Raw genomic sequence first — 21,652 nt, forward strand, 5'->3', positions numbered from 1 at the left:
GTTTTGATTTGCATCTCGGATGATTAGTGACTTTGAGCATGTTTTCATATGTCTCTTGGCTTTCTGAATGTCCTCTTTTGAAAAGTGTCTATTTAGGTCCTTTGCCCATTTTTTGATTGGATTGTTTACCTTCCTTTTGTTAAGTTGTATGAGTTCCCTATAAATTTTGGAGATTAAACCCTTATCAGTGATAACATTGGCAAATATGTTCTCCCATGCAGTGGGCTTTCTTGTTGTTTTGTTGATGGTTTCTTTTGCTGTGCAGAAGCTTTTTATTTTGATGTAGTCCCATTTGTTCATTTTCTCTTTAGTTTCCAATGCCCTAGGAGCTGTATCAGTGAAGAAATTGCTTCGGCATATGTCTGAGATTTTGTTCCCTTTGGATTCTTCTAGGATTTTTATGGTTTCCCGTTGTACATTTAAGTCCTTTATCCATTTTGAGTTTACTTTTGTGTATGGTGTAAGTTGGTGGTCTAGTTTAATTTTTTGCATGTATCTGTCCAATTTTCCCAACACCATTTATTGAAGAGACTGTCTTGACTCCATTGTATGTTCTTGCCTCCTTTGTCAAATATTAATTGAGCATATTGGTTCGGACCGATTTCTGGGCTCTCTATTCTATTCCATTGATCTATATGTCTGTTGTTGTGCCAGTACCAGGCAGTTTTGAGAACAGTGGCTTTGTAATACAGCTTGATATCTGGTATTGAGATCCCACCTACTTTGTTTTTTCTCAGGATCTCTGCAGCTATTTGGGGTCTTTTTTTATTCCAGATGAATTTTTGGAGAGTTTGTTCTAGGTCTTTGAAATATGCCGTTGGTATTTTATCATCCCTGAACTCTTAAGTCAGTTGTTGTAACTCCCATAAATCTGTTCTCGGAGATGAACCACCCAGGTACCTTCTACTCTTCCTTGACTGATAGGACTTCCGTTCTCTTGGCTGCTTTTCTCTGAAGTATTCCATTTTGAACACATCTAAGTCAACACTCCTGATAACAGAGCGCCCATGCAGAAAGGACTAGCACTCTCAAAAATAGATATGGTACTGCCAGTATTACCCCCAAGAATGGTACTATTCTTTGCTTCTTTTTGAAATTTGCAGCTGGAGATGCAGTTTTGCATTTGCTATGAAAATTGTTACCCCAGCCACACAAAGTTCTGTGTCTGATGAGTCTGCCCGTGGCCATTTCTCAGCATTTTCAGCTACCTCCTGTTGCTCAAAGCTGCGCTGCAGTGCATGTGGAGTGATGGGTTAGATCATAGAGTTCGTTGTTATGCTCTGCAAATAAAGTATTGTTATGGCTGTTTACACTTTTACAAAGGAAATGCTCTCCAGCTGCTCTTCTTTGCCTGAATTCATTAGCTTCGCTGTAGACGTTTTATCTCAGGAGCTCATTCTCTGAGGTATGCGGGATTAGTCTCTACAATGCTTTTACATCTCATGTGTCAGGTCAGAATTTCATTGCTTGGGGCTGTTAGAAGATTTAGAAAGCGAAATAGATACATAATGTAATTTTTTGGAACAATGGCAAGAATCAAACAGAAAAATCATTGTCTGTAACTGAATTAAGAGGCAACAACACACAAACCAGCAAGATGACAATATCGAATCAATGTCTCATCATTTTATGTGCCACAGACTATTCTAAATACGTTTTTATCTTTCATCTCATCCAATCCTTGGAATAACCCTATGAGATGGGTATTACTATTATCTGCATTTTCCAGATGAGTAAATGGAAGCCCAGAAAACTTCAAAAGGTGCCCTGTGTCACACAGCTAGTGAATGACAAAATTAAAATTTGAACCAAGCTATGTTAAACCCATACCACTATCTCCTGGTTCCCATTAGTTCTAGTCAAAGGCACTCTGGGTGAACACCTACTGGTAGGGAGCATGAGGAGTGTGTGAAAACAGACTTCAGAGATGCCCAGCAGGAGCGTCAGCTGGTACAAGCTTTCCAAGAGTAATTTGGTACTCTCCATCAGAAGCCTTACAGTTTAACTTAGGGAAATTGAACAAATGTTGTAACATACATGTTCAGCAAGGTCAATAGAGGCAACAGAAATAATGGCAAAACATAAAAATTACCTACTATTCAACTTAAGGGATTTGGTATATAAATGATGGTACATTATTCAGCATGGTTATTGTATAGTCATTATGTCTATAGACATAAAAGGTAGATACCATTTACTGAAAATGCATGTGCATTACAAAACAGAATCTATAATATCATATTATTTACTAGAGGCCTGGTGCACAAAAATTTGTACACTCGCGGGGGAGGGAGGTCCCTCAGCCCGGCCTGTGCCCTCTCACAGTCTGGGACCCCTAGGGAGATAATGACCTGCTGGCTTAGGCCTGCTCTCGGGTGGCAGAGGGCAGGCCCAATCCCTAGGTGCAGCCCCTGGTCGGGCTCAGAGCAGGGCCGATTGGGGAGTTGGGGCGCCGCCCCCTGTCATGCACAGAGCAGGGCCCATCAAGGGGTTGGGGCGCCGCTCTCTATCACCCACGGAGCAGGGCCGATCAGGGGGTTGGGGCGCCGCAACCTGTCACACACAGAGCCGCAGGGTGATCAGGGGGCTGGGGAGCTCCCCCCTATCAGGCACAGAGCAGGGCTGATCAGGGGTTTGGGGCGCCTTCCCCTGTCACGAACAGACCAGGGCCGATAGGAAGGTTGTGGCCCCTCCCCCTGTCACACACAGAGCCACAGGGCGATCAAGGGGTTTGGGCGCTGCCCCCTGTCACGCTGATCCCGGTGCCGGGAGGCCTCGCGGCTCCGCTGATCCCGGTGCTAGGAGGCATATTACCCTTTTACTATATAGGGTAGAGGCCTGGTGCACGGGTGGGTGCCGGCTGGTTTGCCCTGGAGGGTGTCCTGGATCAGGGTGGGGGTCCCCACTGGGGTGCCTGGCCAGCCTGGGTGAGGGGATGATGGCTGTTTGCAGCTGGTCACACACCCTTCAGGGTGGGGGTCCCCACTGGGGTGCCTGGCCAGTCTGGGCAAGGGGCTGAGGGCTGTTTTCAGGCTGGGGGTGACTGAAGCTCCCAACCGCTCCTTTTTTCTTTTTTTTTTATTCTGGGCCAGCTTTAGCTTTGAGGCTTGGCTCCAGCTCTCAGGCCTCCGCTGCTGAAAGTAGGTTTCTGGCCTTTGCTTACAATGTTGCGATCCTGCTGGCTGAAGCCCAATGGACTAAAGCAGGTTTCTGGGGTTTTGTTTAGCTTCTATATTTGTTACATAGTTGCTTAGAGTTGCAGCTCAGAGGCCTGCAGGGGCAGGCGGGGAACGTTGGAGTCCTCCGTCACTGAAGCAAGCAAGCCTCATATTAGTTTCAAGCTGCCTGGTTGCTGGCCGCCATCTTGGCTGGCAGTTAATTTGCATATTGCCCTGATTAGCCAATGGGAAGGGTAGCAGTCGTACGCCAATTACCATGTTTCTCTTTTATTAGATAGGATAAACATGTACGCATCAACTTGCATATATATATATATATATATATATATATATATATATATATGTGTGTGTGTATATATATATATATATATATACACTCTCATTTTTAAAATCGCAGAAGGATATATACTAAAATGATATAAAAAACTTCTGTGTAGTTATATTAAAAGTTGTTTTTTCATTTTAATCAACGGTATTTTTTCTTTTTTCTACATTTAATATGTATTTTTTATTTTTTAAAATTCTATATTGTTCAAAGTACTACATATAGTATTACATATGTCCCCATTTTCCCCCATTAACCTCTCCCCAGCCAACTCCCCCCTCCCCCCCAAGCACATGCCCTCACCCCCCTAGTGTCTGTGTCCACTGGTATGCTTATATGCATACATACAAGCCCTTTGGTTGATCTCTTACCCCACACACACCCTCCCCTGCCTTCTCTCTGAAGTTTGAGTGTCTGTTTGATGCTTCTCTGTCTCAGGGTCTATTTTTGTTCATTATATTCCACAAATGAGTGAGATCATGTGATATTTATCTTTCTCCGACTGGCTTATTTCACTTAGCATAATGTTCTCCATATCCATCCATGCTGTTGTGAATTGTAAGAGTTCTTTCTTTTTTACAACAGCATAGTATTTCAATGTGCAGCTGTACCACAGTTTCTTAATCCATTCATCTACTGATGGGCACATAGGCTATAGTACATCTTAGCTATTGTAAATTGTGCTGCTATGAACATAGGGGTGCCTATGTTCTTTCTGATTGGTGTTTCTGATTTCTTGGGATATAGTAATAGAAGTAGATTACTGGGTCAAAGGGAAGTTCCATTTTTAATTTTATAAGGAAATGCCATATGTTATAATACTTTTGAACAAACCTCATTCACCACTCTGTATTCCCAACAGCAGTGCATGAGGTTTCCTTTTTCTCCACATCCTCGCCAACACTTATCATTTGTTGATTTGTTGATGATAGCCATTCTGACAGGTGTGAGATGGTATCTCATTGTCGTTTGATTACAGCTCTAGGATGATTAGTGACTTTGAGCATGTTTTCAAATGTCTCTTGGTCTTCTGTATGTCCACTTTCGAAAAATGTCTAGGTCCTTTGCCCATTTTTTGATTGGATTGTTTATCTTCTTTTTGTTAAGTTGTATAAGTTCCCTGTAAATGTTGGAGATTAAACCCTTATCAGAGATAACATTGGCAAATATGTTCTCCCCTGCAGTAGGCTTTATTATTGTTTTGTTGATGGTTTCTTTTGCTGTACAGAAGCTTTTTATTTTGATGTAGTCCCATTTTTTTATTTTCTCCTTAGTTTCCATTGCCTTAGGAGCTATATCAGTAGATATTGCTATGACATATGTCTGATATTTTGCTGCCTATATATTCTTCTAAGATTTTTATGGTTTCCCATCTTATATTTAATTCCTTTAGCCATTTTGAGTTTATTTTTGTGTATGGTGTAGGTTGGTGGTCATTTTTTTGCATGTATCTGTCCAATTTTCCCAATACCATTTATTGAAGAGGCTGTCTTGACTCCATTGTACCCTCTTACCTCCTTTTTCAAATATTAATTGAGTATAATGGTTTGGGTAGATTTCTGGGTTCTCTGTTCTATTCCATTGGTCTATATGTCTGTTCTTGTGCCAGTGCCATGCAGTTTTGAGAACAGTGGCTTTGTAATATAGCTTGATATATGGTATTGTGATCCCTCCAACTTTGTTCTTCTTTTTCAAGATTGCTGTGGCTATTCGGGATCTTTTTTTGTTCTATATGAATTTTTGGAGAGTTTGTTCTAGGTCTGTAAAATATGCTGTTGGTATTTTAATAGAGTAATATGTATATTTATTAATAAAATGTTATTAAGGAAATAATAAAAGGTTTAATTAATATATTTAATAATAATTTAAAAATAATAACTAATAAGATGTATACTATCTCTTAAATATTAAAAGTCTAAAACTAGATAAAATCTGTATAGTTTATATTAATATTATATTACATATAAAAATATACAATAAATTCACCATTATCTCAAGTATTAGGATTAAAGATGAATTTTATTTTTCTTCATTTTGAGTGTCTGTATTTTTAATTATATGATGCTTTTATAAGTAAAATAAGTATTTTAAAGGGTCTATTATTAATGACAAATAATAGTGAGTTGTATGAAAATAGAGTTCAAAAATCACACGAATGTAGCACACACAAAAAGTACCATTGTTCAAAATGGGTTAAACAAATATAAATTGTTAATTCTTTCCTAGTGCCTAGAGACTCATCCACTGTGATGACCAAGAAAGAAAATTAAAACTATGGAATTGACACAACTTGAAATGATGAGGCTTTTAACAGCATCCCTGAAATGTCCTTAATACAGAACACACAAGGAAAACCATCGATTTGTTTGTTTCTGGAACATTTTTAAAGTGACAAATGGGAAACATTACAGCTTTGTTATCATGTGAAAGAGATTAATTCAACAATAGCCTTAATATTTATTAAATGCAGCTGCCTTGAGATTTTCCCATGACATAAAAATTAACTTTTTAATCAAATATATGAAAATTGCATTTTGTGCATTTGTGTCATGATCATTCCATGTTGCACATGCAAGAAACTCATCAAGATAGGGAGGCATAACATGTTAAACTACAGAATCTAATTGAGTCCCAGTATAGCTCATTATGTTTTATCCAGTAGTTCTACAGTAAAGTGATAAGCAGAAGGCAGAAACAAGAAAAAGAAAAGCTAAGTATAAGCTGAACAAAGCTTATAAAAGGGGGATAATTTGTTGTCAGAGAGTAAGAAACAATACACTTGAAGGTTAAATAACAAACAAGGAACACTAATACAGAATCAAGAGACTCAAGTGTCCACAGTCCCTTTCTCATATGGACTGTTGCAATAGGCCAGTGATGGCAAACCTATGACACACGTGTCAGAGATGACACGCGAACTCATTTTTTTGGTTGATTTTTCTTTGTTAAATGGCATTTAAATATATAAGGTAAATATCAAAAATATAAATATTTGTTTTACTATGGTTGCAAATATCAAAAAATTTCTATATGTGACACGGCACCAGAGTTAAGTTAGGGTTTTTCAAAATGCTGACACGCCAAGCTCAAAAGGTTCGCCATCACTGCAATAGGCCAAAGGCTTTAGTAAAACATCTGTTGCTCTTTCAGAAGATAAGAATACTTTGAGCTGAACTGGAAGAAAACAGGCATTAAATTGAAATTCATGACCTATAGATGACAAAAACCATTAGTCTGTATAATATCTTTTTATGGGTTCAGGGATCCTGAGCCAAAGGGCTTTAAAAGATATTTTTAATGTTAGTTGCTAAAGCTTTTGTATGAACTATTATATCTCCCCATAGATTAAATATGAGCCAGTGTAAATCACCACCATCACCTTAGCTTAGATATTGCAGTCACTTCACAATTTGTTTATTGCTATAGAAAAAGCCCCTGTTTGATCACCACACCAAAAGGATGAACACCATTGATGCTAAATTTTATTTTTCATTGTAAACAAATACATACTCATAACATGATAGAGGGAAGAAGCAATAGTCAACCAAGGAATATGCATAGTGAAAGTTAGTAAATCCATGTCACACCACAAACCAAGGTTAAGAGAACATAGTAATACAATAAAATCTATCCTCAATAAAGATGAAAATATTCTTTATTAAGTTCAAACAACATATTGGTGCACAAAAACCACACAGATAGCATAAGAGAACATGATTGTTGACACTCCCTTAAGTCAGCAAAAACTTCGCAATATGTTCTGTTATTTTTGAAAAGTAATAAACATGCCTAATGATTTTAAATGTTAAAGAACAAAATGATTATTCTTCTGGGGTTTTTTGTTTTGTTTTGTTTTGTTTATAAGCAAATGACCTACCTTTTTGTAAGGCCATGGCTTGGGAAAACTGGAACTTGGAAGTTTTTCTTGTGTGTTTTGTTTTGGCATTTTTGCCAAATTTCACCAGGTAAGAAGAAATTCACATATCACTTAATTAATCACTTTATAGTGAACAATTCAGTGGCATTCAGTACATTCACAATGTATGCAACTCCACCTCTATTTAGTTTCAAAACATCTTCTTCACCCAAAATAAAACCCTGTACCCATTCAGCAATTGCTCCTCACTGCATGCTCCCTGCATCTCCACCCAGATCCCGGCCCTTGCAACCACCAATCTGCTTTCTGTTTCAATAAAGAATGCATGAAATGTGTGTTTAATAAGTTTACCTGGAAGTTCTAAATATTTTTACTATCTTTATTATATAATCAGTAAATAAAGAGACAGACTTGCTAAATCAGAGAGATAGTACATGTAGATGCAGCATTTCTAGTGGAATGCCTCCACTCTTTTTTTTTCTTTTAGTATTTTTACCTACAAAATAAGCCCAGAGTGCCATATACTCTGGTTGCAAGTAACTGATGATCTCAGTAGAGAAAGGTGGAAAATCTTTCCAGCTCATAAAAGGACAAAGACAATTCTCTATCTTCCATGTCTATGCCAGTTGTCCAGAAGTTTGTTTGGCAGATTCTGACAAAGATACTATGTGGGATCTTAAGTGATATTCCTGCACTTCACTTTATAAATGTCAAACCATCCACCAAACAATTGTGAGCTAAATTGTCAACCATAAATCCTCTTACAGAAACTATCAAAATAGAAGCTGCTACTTCTAGGCTCAATTCTCCCCAACGGGTATAGGAAATAGTGGTTAAAATATAAAACTTTCCTTTGTTGCCATCCCCAAATACAGACCATTGTAAATAAAGGTGTCCCTGTGAGGGGAATAAAAAAGAACATGCCTAAAAGACATTTAATCGTTAAACAGGAGCTTATGCTCTACTGGCTGAGAGCACAACCTGGTAGAGGACACTTAAAAGTGATATCCTTTTGGGTGTCAAAAATAATCCCAAATACTTAAATAGTCCTCACTCTGCTCCTGGTACTGTTCTAAACATTATTTATTGGTTTGTTTATTGTATAATTAATTAACTAATTAATTTAATTAGCTTACATATGTCCACCTGATTTTCTCAATTAACATAAGAGAATTGCTATTATTATCATCCCTTCTTCACAGAGAATTAAATTGAGACACAGAGATGTTAAATTACTTACCTGAAGTCACACTGGATTTGGCCCAGACACTTGGCTCTAATGTCTATGCTTTTAACCCCAAAGCCATTCTGATGCTCTGCCCAAGTAAGGGCCTTAGAGAAGCCTGCTAGTTGTGCTGACTACTCATACCATAACTGATTATATCTAACAGAGTCTAAAAAAAAGAGAAATTTCCATTTTATTCGGTATCTTGAACTATATGAAAATTGTCATGAGGGAGATTTTCATGAAATCAATAGATATATCTTCCAAAGTACATGGTGTAGAAACTTAACTGAGCTATGGATGGGTCCTAGTTTTATAAATCATTTAGAAAAAGTATGTTTTTCACCTGTAAAAAAAATGCTGAATAATAAATTTGCTCAGCACTCACCTAAAAAAATTATTTACAGAGCCATTCAGCTTTAAAGTAAATCTGAATTCTATACAGAGTATTGTGAAATTAAAGAAAAAACATATATGTATATTGCTCTCTGACTCTAATTCCTGACAGAGCTCCTAAAACCCTCAAAATTTCCTAAGAGATAAGAACACTACACATATCTCTTCTTCTAATATTTGTCTTTGACCCCATCCCTGACATAGTCTCCTAAAACCCTTGTGAATTCCTAAGTCGATAAGAGCACTTATCGCATCTTTTGTCCTAATGAGCTAACTCTGGGTGGGCTCCTGAATAGAAGCTGGTCACCATAAAGACCAAGCCATGATTAGAAGCTTGGGGTTTTGAACTTCCAAACCCACTTGTCCAGTGAGGGGAGAGGGGCTAGAAATCGATCATGCTTATGTGAGGAAGCCTCCGTAAAAATCCCAATGGCATGTGTTTGGGGGAGTTTCGGTTAATGAACACAACCACACTAGGAGGAGGATGCACCCAACTCCACAAAGCTCTTGTGCTCAGGACCCTCCAAGACCTCACCCTGTGTATCTCTTCATCTGCTTCTTCCCTTGCACCCTTTATTATATCCTTCAATAAACTAACGAAAGTAAAAAATCATTTCCCCCCCAAGGATGAGATTAGCGTCACTTAGGGAATAAACTTTTACATTATGATTCATGGTTGGAAACAACAAGTTTGAAATGAGGATTTGCCCAAGGAGGACGGTTGTAGTTGATCCTCACAACAGTCTTGTTGGTTATTCATTTTCATCTGCACTGATGCCAAGAGAGTGTAAGAGTCCAGACTACCCGTAACTGCCTGGGGACCCTCTTGCTTCACCGTAACATCCAGCATACTCAGACTCAGCTGAGGCACCCTTCCCCTTTGAGCAGTTATATGGAAACAGCCTCTTTCAACCCTGCCTTCTTCTCCTGTATCCCCACTAAGGGCTCCACTTCTCTAGCAACCCTCCGGGTAAAGGCTGCTTATGGTTCCACATCCCTCAGAGTTGAGAATGGTGCAGCAGACCTCTAACTCCATACACATCCTCTACACCAGCGGTCCTCAACCTGTGGGTCGTGACCCCTTTGGGGGTCAAACGACCTTTTCACAGGGGTCCCCTAAGACCGTCGGAAAACACATATATAATTACATACTGTTTTGTGATTAATCACTATGCTTTAATTATGTTCAATTTGTAACAATGAAAAAACATCCTGCATATCAGATATTTACATTACGATTCATAACAGTAGCAAAATTACAGTTATGAAGTAGCAACGAAAATAATTTTATAGTTGGGGGTCACCACAACATGAGGAACTGTATTAAAGGGTCGCGGCATTAGGAAGGTTGAGAACCACTGCTCTAGACCAATACTCCTCCACCCTTACAGAAAAGTCACTGCATCTATGAGGTACATGCCACCTAGTACAATCTCCCCTGGCTTTCTATGACTGTTATCTACCTACTTCCAAGTCAAGCCCAGCAAAGATGACTTTGAAATGAGTATCACTAAATAACTGCTGGAAGAATGATGCAGAAGAGGAAGTGGGAGGGAACCAAAGCTAACTTCTACTTTGCCATTTTCATTTTGTCTGTTGTTCTAGTTTAATTATTACCTTGGATACCACAGAGAACCACCTGAGACTTGAAGTGTTACCAGCTTTGGCACATGTACCAATTTGCTAATGACTGAGCTGTACAATATAGTAAATTATCTGGAATTAATTATATTTTACTACTATAAGTTATAGAAATTCAAGTTTTTAATATCCAGCAATACTTAGAAAAGTTAAACGGATTTTTTCAATATTGTCAGTAACCTTGAAATAATAATGATATGACTAGATTCAAACTATAATCCTCCATCTGATATATTGCCATTTCAAGACCCAGGGAAGTAACTGAACAGGGATTATAAGAGAGTGACCAGCTGAAAGTGACCAGGCAGCACCATGACTACAGCAACCTCTCCCTTCCCCTCACATATTCTCCATTTGGGACTCTCTGCCCCTGAAATAGTATTGATTGCTAGTAACCTAAAATATCCTTCCCCAGCCACTATTTCTAGAAAATATGGATATTTCATAAACATCCTAATGATGACATTCCTTATAAATCTGCAAGCTCTAATCTTCAGTTCTTAGCTCAAAAATTTTAAAATAATTCCCTACTTGCAATAAATCAAATCAGATATATAGGATGGTTTTATGGTGGAGGTAGAGAAAAACATACATTTAAATTACATTGTTGGCTGCCTACACACAGCTCTCCCTCCTTCCTCATAAGCCATATATATATATATATATATATATATATATATATATATATATATATATATATATTTGATGTGACTCAGCAGAAATTGACCCTATTCCATTTCCAGGAGTGGATTTTGATTAGTCTAAACTGATTAGTTCTAACACCCTCATCATGATTGGTCAGGAGTCCAGACTCAAACCAATCAGTATGTGGCAGTGCTGCATAACTGCTATGGATCTAGAGGTGAGCACAAGATTTAAATTGATCTAAATTATTCCATTATTGAAGTCGTTTTCTTCCTCTCTCACCATGAACAGGAAGCATGTTTGTTGATGCTGTGAAATACATCTGGCATCATAAGAGAAGCCATCTGAAGACTAGCCAACATATGTAGAAGGAAGAACTAAAAAAAAAAAATCAAATGAATCTGCCCCAGTGCCTTGATTATACTCTGCCTAGAGACATTCTACCTTTGGACTTCCTGCTGCTAAGATAGTGTGATTACGCTCATGAATTAAGCTAGCTTGAATTAAGATTTTACTCATTTGTACCTAAAGCATCCTGATTAGCACTATGTATAAGCTACAGTTGTTTTATGGATAAAGATCGTTATATACTTAGGGAAAATATCTAAAGGCTACTTACAAACTAAACATTTAACTTCTAGTGGATGGCATTGGGGTGATGGTATAAAGGATGATACTGGCAATAGGAGTGTTTTATGTTTTACATTATATATTGCTACTCTCTACTTTCACAGCCAGTATATACAGCTTTTAATAAGAACATTTCTAGGGAAAGTATGGGGAGGAGATTGACTAGTGGATATTTTAACAACACTTCCACACCCTAATATTATGACTTTCTTATTATTCTAAGTTGCTTGAAATCATCCTATATAATAAAAGGCTAATACGCAAATTGACCCTAATGGTGGAACAACCAGTCACTATGATACGCACTGACCACCAGGGGGCATATGCTCAATGCAGGAGCTGCCCCCTGGTGGTCAGTGCACTTCCACAAGGGATCAGGCCTAAGCCATCAGTCAGACATCCCCCAAGGGGTCCCGGGCTGCGAGAGGGCACAGGCCGGGCTGAGGGACACCTACAAGTGTACAAATTTTCATGCACCAGGCCTCTAGTGAGTTATAAAAGGAAAAGCCATAATAAATAAGGTTTATAATATCTGCCTGCCCAAAACATCTGTTCACTGATAAATATCCCACTTTCACATATGTCTCTCTTTGACTCTTTCCTGCCTACTCTTCCTCCTCTTCCCCCCTCTTACTTACACACTAATGCACATGCACGTGCGCATGCACATGTATATTTACACACACACACACACACACACACACACACTATACATTTCTACTACACATCCTTCTCTCTGGCCACAGCCTATTAGCCTGATGATAGACACCTGACCCAGATGTGCTTCTTACCCTTGGATAAAATGTTTCTCTTCTACTGTTAATTGGACAGAAAGAGAACCATTTAAGTTTGAGTAGCAGGAATCTAGGTTAGACATAGAAAAAGGAACTTCTTGTCTAATTACTATGACATGCTGAAATCAACTAACCTTCATAATCACAGTAAGTAGTTCACGTCCAAGTTTTTACCTATGATACATTTTTATGTAGTTCTAATAATGCAAGCCACCCTAATTTTGCTTGTAAACTCCATTCTTGCTTAAGGAATAAGTGTGTTCCTGATTATTGAAATTAAGAGTTTTAGCTAAGACAACAAAGGAATTAAAATCTAAGTGTTTACTTATTACTTCTCTAGTTGATATTCAGACTTTTTAAATCTCTAGAGAGGCATACCCAGTGAAGGCCTTAGTAGAAGCATCCATTTACCATGGCACGGACAGTTGCCCTGCAGACCTCAGGCCACATACAGCTCTTCAATGCCAGAGTAAAGAAGAAACAGCCTCCCAAACAATGCAGGGCTGGTGCTTAAGAAAACTAAAGGGAATGCCACACTTTTTAGAAATAACTAAAAAGAAAAATAATATTTTACTCAGGTATATTTTAGACCCTGACTCATTTCAAGAAGGATTTGAAGGAGGGGTTCAAAAATACATAGATTATTATGATAGTTGATTTTATGTGTCAACAAACCTGGACCATAGTACCCAGTTATTGCTTTCTATTTTATTTTATTTTATTTTATTTTATTTTATTTTATTTTATTTTATTTTATTGTTGATGGTATTATAAGTGTCCCCCAAATTTCCCCCCTTTATTTGCCTCCTCCCAGCTCCTGCCCCATCCTAGACTTTCACCACACTATTGTCTGTGTCCATTGGTTATACATATATGTTTGTGAGTTCTTTGAATAATCTCTTCCTGTATTTCCTGACCCCTCTAAGATTTGTCAGTCTGTTCCATGCCTCCAAGTCTCTGAATCTATTTTGTTCATCAGTTTATTATGTTAGATTCCACTTATAAGTGAGATCATGTGATATTTGCCTTTCTTTGAAAGCTTATTTTACTCAGCATAATATTCTCCAGATCCATCCATGCTGTGACAGAGGGTAAGAAATTCTTTAAACATTATTCTAGATGTTTCCATGAGGTATTTTTAAAAGGCAATTAATATTTAAATATTCAGACTATACATAAAGCAGATTACCATCCATAATGTTGATGGGCCTCATCCTATCAGTTGAAGGTCTTAATTAAAAAAAAGACTAACTCTGGCCAGGTAACTCATGATCCCCAGTCAGAGCATATACAGGAATCAACCAATAAATGCATAAATAAGTGGAACAGCAAATATCTCTCTCTCTCTCTCTCTCTCTCTCTCTCTCTCTCTCTCTCTCTCTCTCGATCAAGAAAAAAGAAGAAAGAAAGAAAGAAAGAAAGAAAGAAAGAAAGAAAGAAAGAAAGAAAGACAGACTGATCTCCCCCAAAGAAAGGGGAATTCTACCAGTAGACAGCCTTCAGACTTGAACTACAGCATCTATTCCAGCCTATGCTGGCCTATCCTATAGATTTTGGACTTGCCAGCCTCCACAATTATATGAGCCAATGAAGAGAAGAGAAGAGAAGAGAAGAGAAGAGAAGAGAAGAGAAGAGAAGAGAAGAGAAGAGAAGAGGGGGGAGGGGAGGGGAGGGGAGGGGAGGGGAGGGGAGGGGAGGGGAGGGGAGGGGAGGGGAGGAACAAGAAGAATAGATGTTTGAATTACATAGCTATCACATAAATGCTTTCCTGGATTGTTTTTCATACAGTGTTCGATTTATTATGGATAGATACAGTACAAACTTTTATATCAGCTCTAGACCTGCCTACTAGACAGGGACAGTCTTTTACATTAGCAGTAAATATAGCACTATAAAAACATTAACATTTTGTTAAACATGTATTATCAAGGAAGGTTATGTAATTACTACAAACTAAAAGCACTTCTTAGCTATGTGGAAATTTATTATTCCAAATAAACCTTTCCATTTTAACAAACTATTATTTTTTTCAATTCTGAAATTATATTTGATATTTATAAGAATTATATTTAATATATAAGAATTGCCCCCTCAACTTCATAACCATCACTTTTTACTAATTGCCTTATTTACTTGAATTACTTATTCAAAACAGCAATTGATTATTCAAAATAATGTTGCTCACTTTTAATTGAATCCTCAGGCAAACCAGCATGCACTTCTCAGCTTGCATAGTAATTCATCAACACATGCATTATGCATTTCTTATGGTTAGGACATGGAATAAAATGAGAGATTTGGTTGAAGGTGTGTCTACTTTTATTCAGGCAGGAAAAAGAAGGAGAAATATAATACTTGTATACAAAGACTTTTTTCTACTAAGACTAAATATCATTCCAATTTATATTTTTTACTTTATAGGATATCTTTACTCAGAATTAAATATATATATGTTTTTACCCCACGGAGTGACATTTTTGTCTACAACAAAGGGATGGATGACTTGAAGCTCACAACAGCTATCAGTTGGTCCAAAGTCACAGATGGATCAGTGAAAGAGAATCTTCCAGACCCAAAAAGCCAAACTCCTTCCTGTTTCAATGCACTTACCTCGTGATTTCACTCTTTCAAATGGCCTGCTAATTCCAAAGTCCTATGAGTTTATTTCTTTGATTTACATATAGATCTACATACTAAGCTATATGTAGTAACTATGTAATTTATTTTCAACTCTAATCTTTATTGTTCTTCATCTTTAAAGCTATTTCTTTTTAAAGTTTTCTTTATGTCAGTCCTTCAATCTTCCAAGCCATCTCACTATCAAAAATGCATGTTGTCACCTAGCCAACATGGCTCAGTGGTTGAACATTGATCTGTGAACCAGAAGGTCACGGTTTGATTCCCAATCAGGGCATATGCCCGGGTTGCAACCTCCATCTGCAGTGTAGTAGGAGCAGGAAGCAGCTGATCAATGATTCTCTCTCATCATTGATGTTTCTATCTCTCTCTCCCTCCCTCTCTCTCTTCTTCTTATATTTTTAAAAGATGAATGTTGTCAAATGTATTCATTCAGAAAATATTTATGCCGAAACCGGTTTTGCTCAGTGGATAGAGCGTTGGCCTGCAGACTGAAAGGGCCAGGTTCGAGTCCGGTCAAGGGCATGTACCTTGTTTGCAGGCATATCCCCGGTAGGAGATGTGCAGGAGGCAGCTGATCGATGTTTCTCTCTCATCAATGTTTCTAACTCTCTCTCTCCCTTCCTCTCTGTAAAAAAATCAATAAAATATATTTTTTAAAAAAAGAAAGAAAATGTTTATTGCATCCTTACTAGTGTGACCTAGGTGCAACTAATAGCCAGAAAAAAAAAGGCAAACAACAAGAGCATGCAATGGAGTCAAGACAGTCTCTTCAATAAATGGTGTTGGGAAAACTGGACAGATATATGCAAAAAAAATGAAACTAAACCACCAACTTACACCATACACAAAAATAAACTCAAAATAAATAAAGGACTTAAATGTAAGATAGGAAACCATAAGAATCTTAGAAGAATCCATAGATAGTAAAATATCAGACATAAGTCATAGTAATATCATTACTGATAGCTCCCAGGGCAATGAAACTAAGGAGAAAATAAACAAATGGGACTACATCAAAATAAAAAGCTTCTGCAAAGCCAAAGAAACCATCAACAAAACAACAAGAAAGTCCACACTGCATGGGAGAACATATTTGCCAATGTTATATCTGATAAGGGCCTAATCTCCAAAATTTATAGGGAACTCAATCATATTAACAAAAGGAAGATAAACCACCCAATAAAAAAATGGGCAAAGGACCCAAATAGACACTTTTCAGAAGTGGACATACAGAAGGCCAAGAGACATATGAAAATATGCTCAAAGTCACTAATCATCTGAGAGATGCAAAATGACAATGAGATACCATCTCACACCTGTCAGAATGGCTATCATCAACAAATCAACAAATGACAAGTGCTGGCGAGGATGTGGAGAAAAAGAAACCCTCATGCACTGCTGGTGGGAATGCAGACTGGTGCAGCCACTGTGGAGAACAGTATGGAGTTTCCTCAAAAAATTAAAAATGGAACTCCCATTATTCAGAAAGGACATATGCACCCCTATGTTCATAGCAGCACAATTTACAATAGCTAAGATTTGGAAACAGCCTACGTGCCCATCAGCCAATGAATGGATTAGAAAACTGTGGTACATCTACACAATGGAATACTATGCTGCTGTAAAAAAGAAAGAACTCTTACCATTCACAACAGCATGGATGGAACTGGAGAACATTATGCTAAGCAAACTAAACCAGTCGGGGAAAGATAAATATCACATGACCTCACTCTTTTGTGGAATATAATTAACAACATAAACTGATGAACAAAAACAGATCCAAAGACAGAGAAGTATCAAATAGACCATCAAACTTCAGAGGGAAGGTGAGGAAGGGTGTGTGTGGCGGGTGGGGGGGGAGGGGAGAGGCGCGGCAGGAGGGAGGGTAAGAGATCAATCAAAGGACTTGTATGTATGCATATAAGCATAACCAATGGACACAGACGCTAGGGTGGTGGGGGCATGTGCTAGGGGTGGGGATGGCAGGGGAGAGGTCAATGGGGAAAATGGAGACTTATGTAATACTATACGTAATACTTTAAACAATAAAGAATTTTTTAAAGGTTATTAAAATATGGTAAGCTCCAGAGACAGAAGTAATAATGGTTGCACAACAATGAGAATGTACTGAATGCCACTGAACTGTACAATTAAAATGATTAAAATACTAAATTTTATAATTAAGCATATTTTACCACAATTAAAAAAAATAAAAAAAAAAAAACCTATGGACGTTCAAAAAAAAAAAAATCAGCAAACAAAATACCCTGTCCTCCTGGAATGGATGTTCTAGTGGAAGAGATAGATTTAACAGTTGCTAATTAATGTTACGGGGTGTGGGAGACATTTTTTGAAGAGGATATCAGGAAAACCTCTCTGAGGAGGTAAGCATTTGAGCACAGATGCGCACAGGCAGCAAGATAGAAACCGCCTTGAAACACTTGCAGAACAGGAAGGACAAAGAATATGAGGAAAGCCATAGGAAACTGTCAGATCACAATGGCTTAAAATTAGAAATCAACTACAATAAAAACAATGAAAAAAATATCAAACACTTGGAGGTTAAATAGCATGTGATTAAACAATGACTGGGTTACCAAAGAGATCAAAGAAGAAATAAACAGCATCATGGCAACAAATGACAACAAAACCACAAAAATCCAAAATCTATAGGACACAGTGAAAGCAGTCTTGAGAGGGAAGTCCATAGCTCTACAGGCCTACCTCAAAAAAAAAATGATAATAAATTATCTAACCCTACAACTCAAAGAGTTAGAAAGAGAGCAACAAAAAAAGCCCAGCATAAGCAGAAGGAAGGAAATAATAATGATCAGAGCAGAAATAAATGAAATAGAGAAAAAAAATACAAAAAATCAACAAAACCAAGAGCTGGTTCTATGAAAGGATAAACAAGATTGATGAACCTCTAGCCAGGCTCACCAAGAAGCAAAGAGGGAGGACCCAAATAAACAAAATCAGATATGAAAGAGGTGAAGTAACAACCGATCTCACAGAAATACAAATGATTATGAAAAAATACTATGAACAACTCTATTCCAACAAAATGGACAACTTAGATGAAATGGACATATTTTAGAAAAATACAAGCTCCCAAAACTCAATCAGGAAGAATCAAAAACCTGAATAGGCTGATAGCCACTGAAGAAATTGAAGCAATGATCAAAAATCTTCCAGCAAGCAAAGCCCTGGTCCAGATAGCTTTACAGAGGAGTTCTACCAAGAATTCAAAGAACTAAAACTTATCCTTCTTAGAAGATTCAAAAAAATTCAAGAGGAAGGCATACTACAGAGCTCTTTCTATGAAGCCAGCATTACCCTAATTCCAAAACCAGATAAAGACACCACAAGAAAAAGAGAACTACAGGCCCATATCCTTGATGAAAATAGATGCTAAAATCCTCAATAAAATTCTAGCAAAGCTGATCCAGCATTACATTAGAAAGATCATACATTATAACCAAGTAGGATTTATTCCGAGGATGCAAGGGTGGTACAATATCCGCAAATCAATAAATGTGATACATCACATAAACAAATTGAGAGACAAAATCACATAATCATATAAATTGATGCAGAACAAGCATTTGACAAAATCTAGCAACCTTTCTTGATAAAAAACTCTCAGCAAAGTGGGAATAGAGGGGTCATAGCTCAACATAATAAAAGCCTTATATGACAAACCTACAGCCAACATCATATGCCATGGGCAAAAACTAAACTCATTACCCCTAAGAACGGGAACAAGACAGGGATACCCACTTTTACCACTCTTGTTCTATATAATACTGGAGGTATTAGCCATAGCGATCAGACAAGAAGAAGAAATAAAAGGCATCCAAATTGGAAAAGAAGAAGTAAAACTGTCCTTAGTCACAGACGACATGATACTGTACATAGAAAACCCCAAAGACTCCATCAAAAAACTGCTGGACCTAATAAATGAATTTGGCAATGTAGCAGCATACAAAATTAACACCCTAAATCTATGGTTTCTTTATACACTAATAATGAATTCACACAGAGAAATGAAAAAACAATCCTATTTACCATTGCACCAAAAAAAATTAAGATACCTAGGAATAACTTAACTAAGGAGGTAAAAGACCTGTACTCGGAAAACCACAAGACATTGAAAAAAGAGATAGAGGAAGACATTAACAAATGGAAGAACATACCATGTTCATGGATTGGTAAAATAAACATCATTAAAATGTCCATACTACCCAAAGCAAGCTACAGATTCAATGCAATCCCCATTAAAATACCAATGGCATATTTCAAAGATCTAGAACAAACTCTCCAAAAATTCATCTGGAATAAAAAAAGACTCCGAATAGCCACAGCAATCTTGAAAAAGAAGAACAAAGTCAGAGGGATCACAATACCAGGTATCAAGCTATATTACCAAGCCACGATTCTCAAAACTGCCTAGTACTGGCACAAGAACAGACATAAAGACTAATGGAACAGAACAGAAAACCCAGAAATCGACCCAAGCCATTATGCTCAATTAATATTTGACAAAGGAAGCAAGAGCATACAATGGAGTCAAGACATTCTCTTCAATAAGTGGTGATGGGAAATTTGGTCAGATACATGCAAAACAAATGAAACTAGATCACCAACTTACACCATACACAAAAACAAACTCAAAATCTCTAAAGGACTTAAATGTAAGATAGGAAACCATAAAAATCCTACAAGACTCCATAGGCAGCAAAATAGCCTAAGTAGACACTTTTTGAAAGAGGACATGTAGGCTGAGAGACATATGAAAACATGCTCAAAGTCACTAATCATCTGAGAGATGCAAATCAAAACAGCAAGGAGGTACCATCTCACACCTGTCAGAATGGCTATCATCAACAAATCAACAGACAAGAGCTGGCAAGGATGTGCAGAAAAAGGAACCCTCGTGCACTGCTGGTGGAAATGCAGACTGGTGCAGCCACTGTGGAAGACAGTATGGAGTTTCCTCACAAAGTTAAAAATGGAACTACCATTTCACCCAGTAATCTCACTTCTAGGACTATATCTCAAGAAACCAGAAACATCAATCAGAAAGGATATATGCACCCCTATGTTCATAGCAGCACAATTTACAATAGCTAATATTTGGAAACAACCTAAATGCCCATCAGCAGATGAGTGGATTAAAAAAACTGTGGTACATCTACACCAGAGGTCCTCAAACTTTTTAAACAGGGGGCCAGTTCACTGTCCCTCAGACATTCCACACATGCGCACTGTGGGCCCAGGAGAGTTGGCTGCTAAGCAGGCAAAAACACCCAGCGGGCCGGATAAATGTTTTCGGTGGGCCGCATGTGGCCCGTGGGCCATAGTTTGAGGACCCTTGATCTACACAATGAATTACTACACCACTATAAAAAAGAAGGAACTTTTACCATTTGCAACAGCATGGATGGAACTGGAGAGCATTATGCTAAGTGAAATAAGTTAGTCGGAGAAAGATAAATATCACATGATCTCACTCATATGTGGGACATAATGATCAATATAATGTGATGAACAAAAATAGAGCCAAAGACAAATGGCAGGGGAGGTGGGGGCCAGTGGGGGGGTTAGAGAGCAACCATAAGACTTGTATGCATGCATATTAGCATAACCAGTGGACTCAGACACTGGGGCTGCGGGGGCTTGCCCGAGGTGGAAATGGTTGGGGTTGGGGGTCAATCGGGGAAAAACGAGACATATGTAAAACTTTATACAATAAAAGAAAAGAATTGGAAAAAAAATAAAAGCTAAAATATATATATTAGCAAATTGGATCCAGCAATATATTAAAAAGATCATAGACTATAACCAAGAAGGATTTATTCCAGGCATGAAAGGCTGGTACAATATTCTCAAATCAACAAATGTGATACATCACATACTAGTAAACAAATTGAAAAACAAAAATCACATGATCATATTAATAGACACAGAAAAAGCATTAGACAAAATTCAACAACCTTTTATTTTTTTAATATTTTTTTATTGATAAAGATATTACATATGTGTCCTTATCCCCATGTTACCCCCTACCCCGCCACCCCCCCACTCATGCCCTCACCCCCCCCCATGTCTGTGTCCATTGGTTAGGCCTATATGCTTGCATATAAGTCCTTTGGTTGATCTTTCCCCCTTACCCCCACCCTCCCCTACCTTCCCTCCAAGGCCCGACAGTCCAATCAATGCCTCTCCATCTCTGGATCAGTCCTTGTTCATCAGATTATGTTGTTTATTATATTCCACAAATGAGTGAGATCATGTGGT

The sequence above is a fragment of the Myotis nattereri genome (genome assembly GCF_964212035.1).
Source record: "Myotis nattereri genome assembly, chromosome: 1".
In the NCBI taxonomy this organism is placed as follows: Eukaryota; Metazoa; Chordata; class Mammalia; order Chiroptera; family Vespertilionidae; genus Myotis; species Myotis nattereri.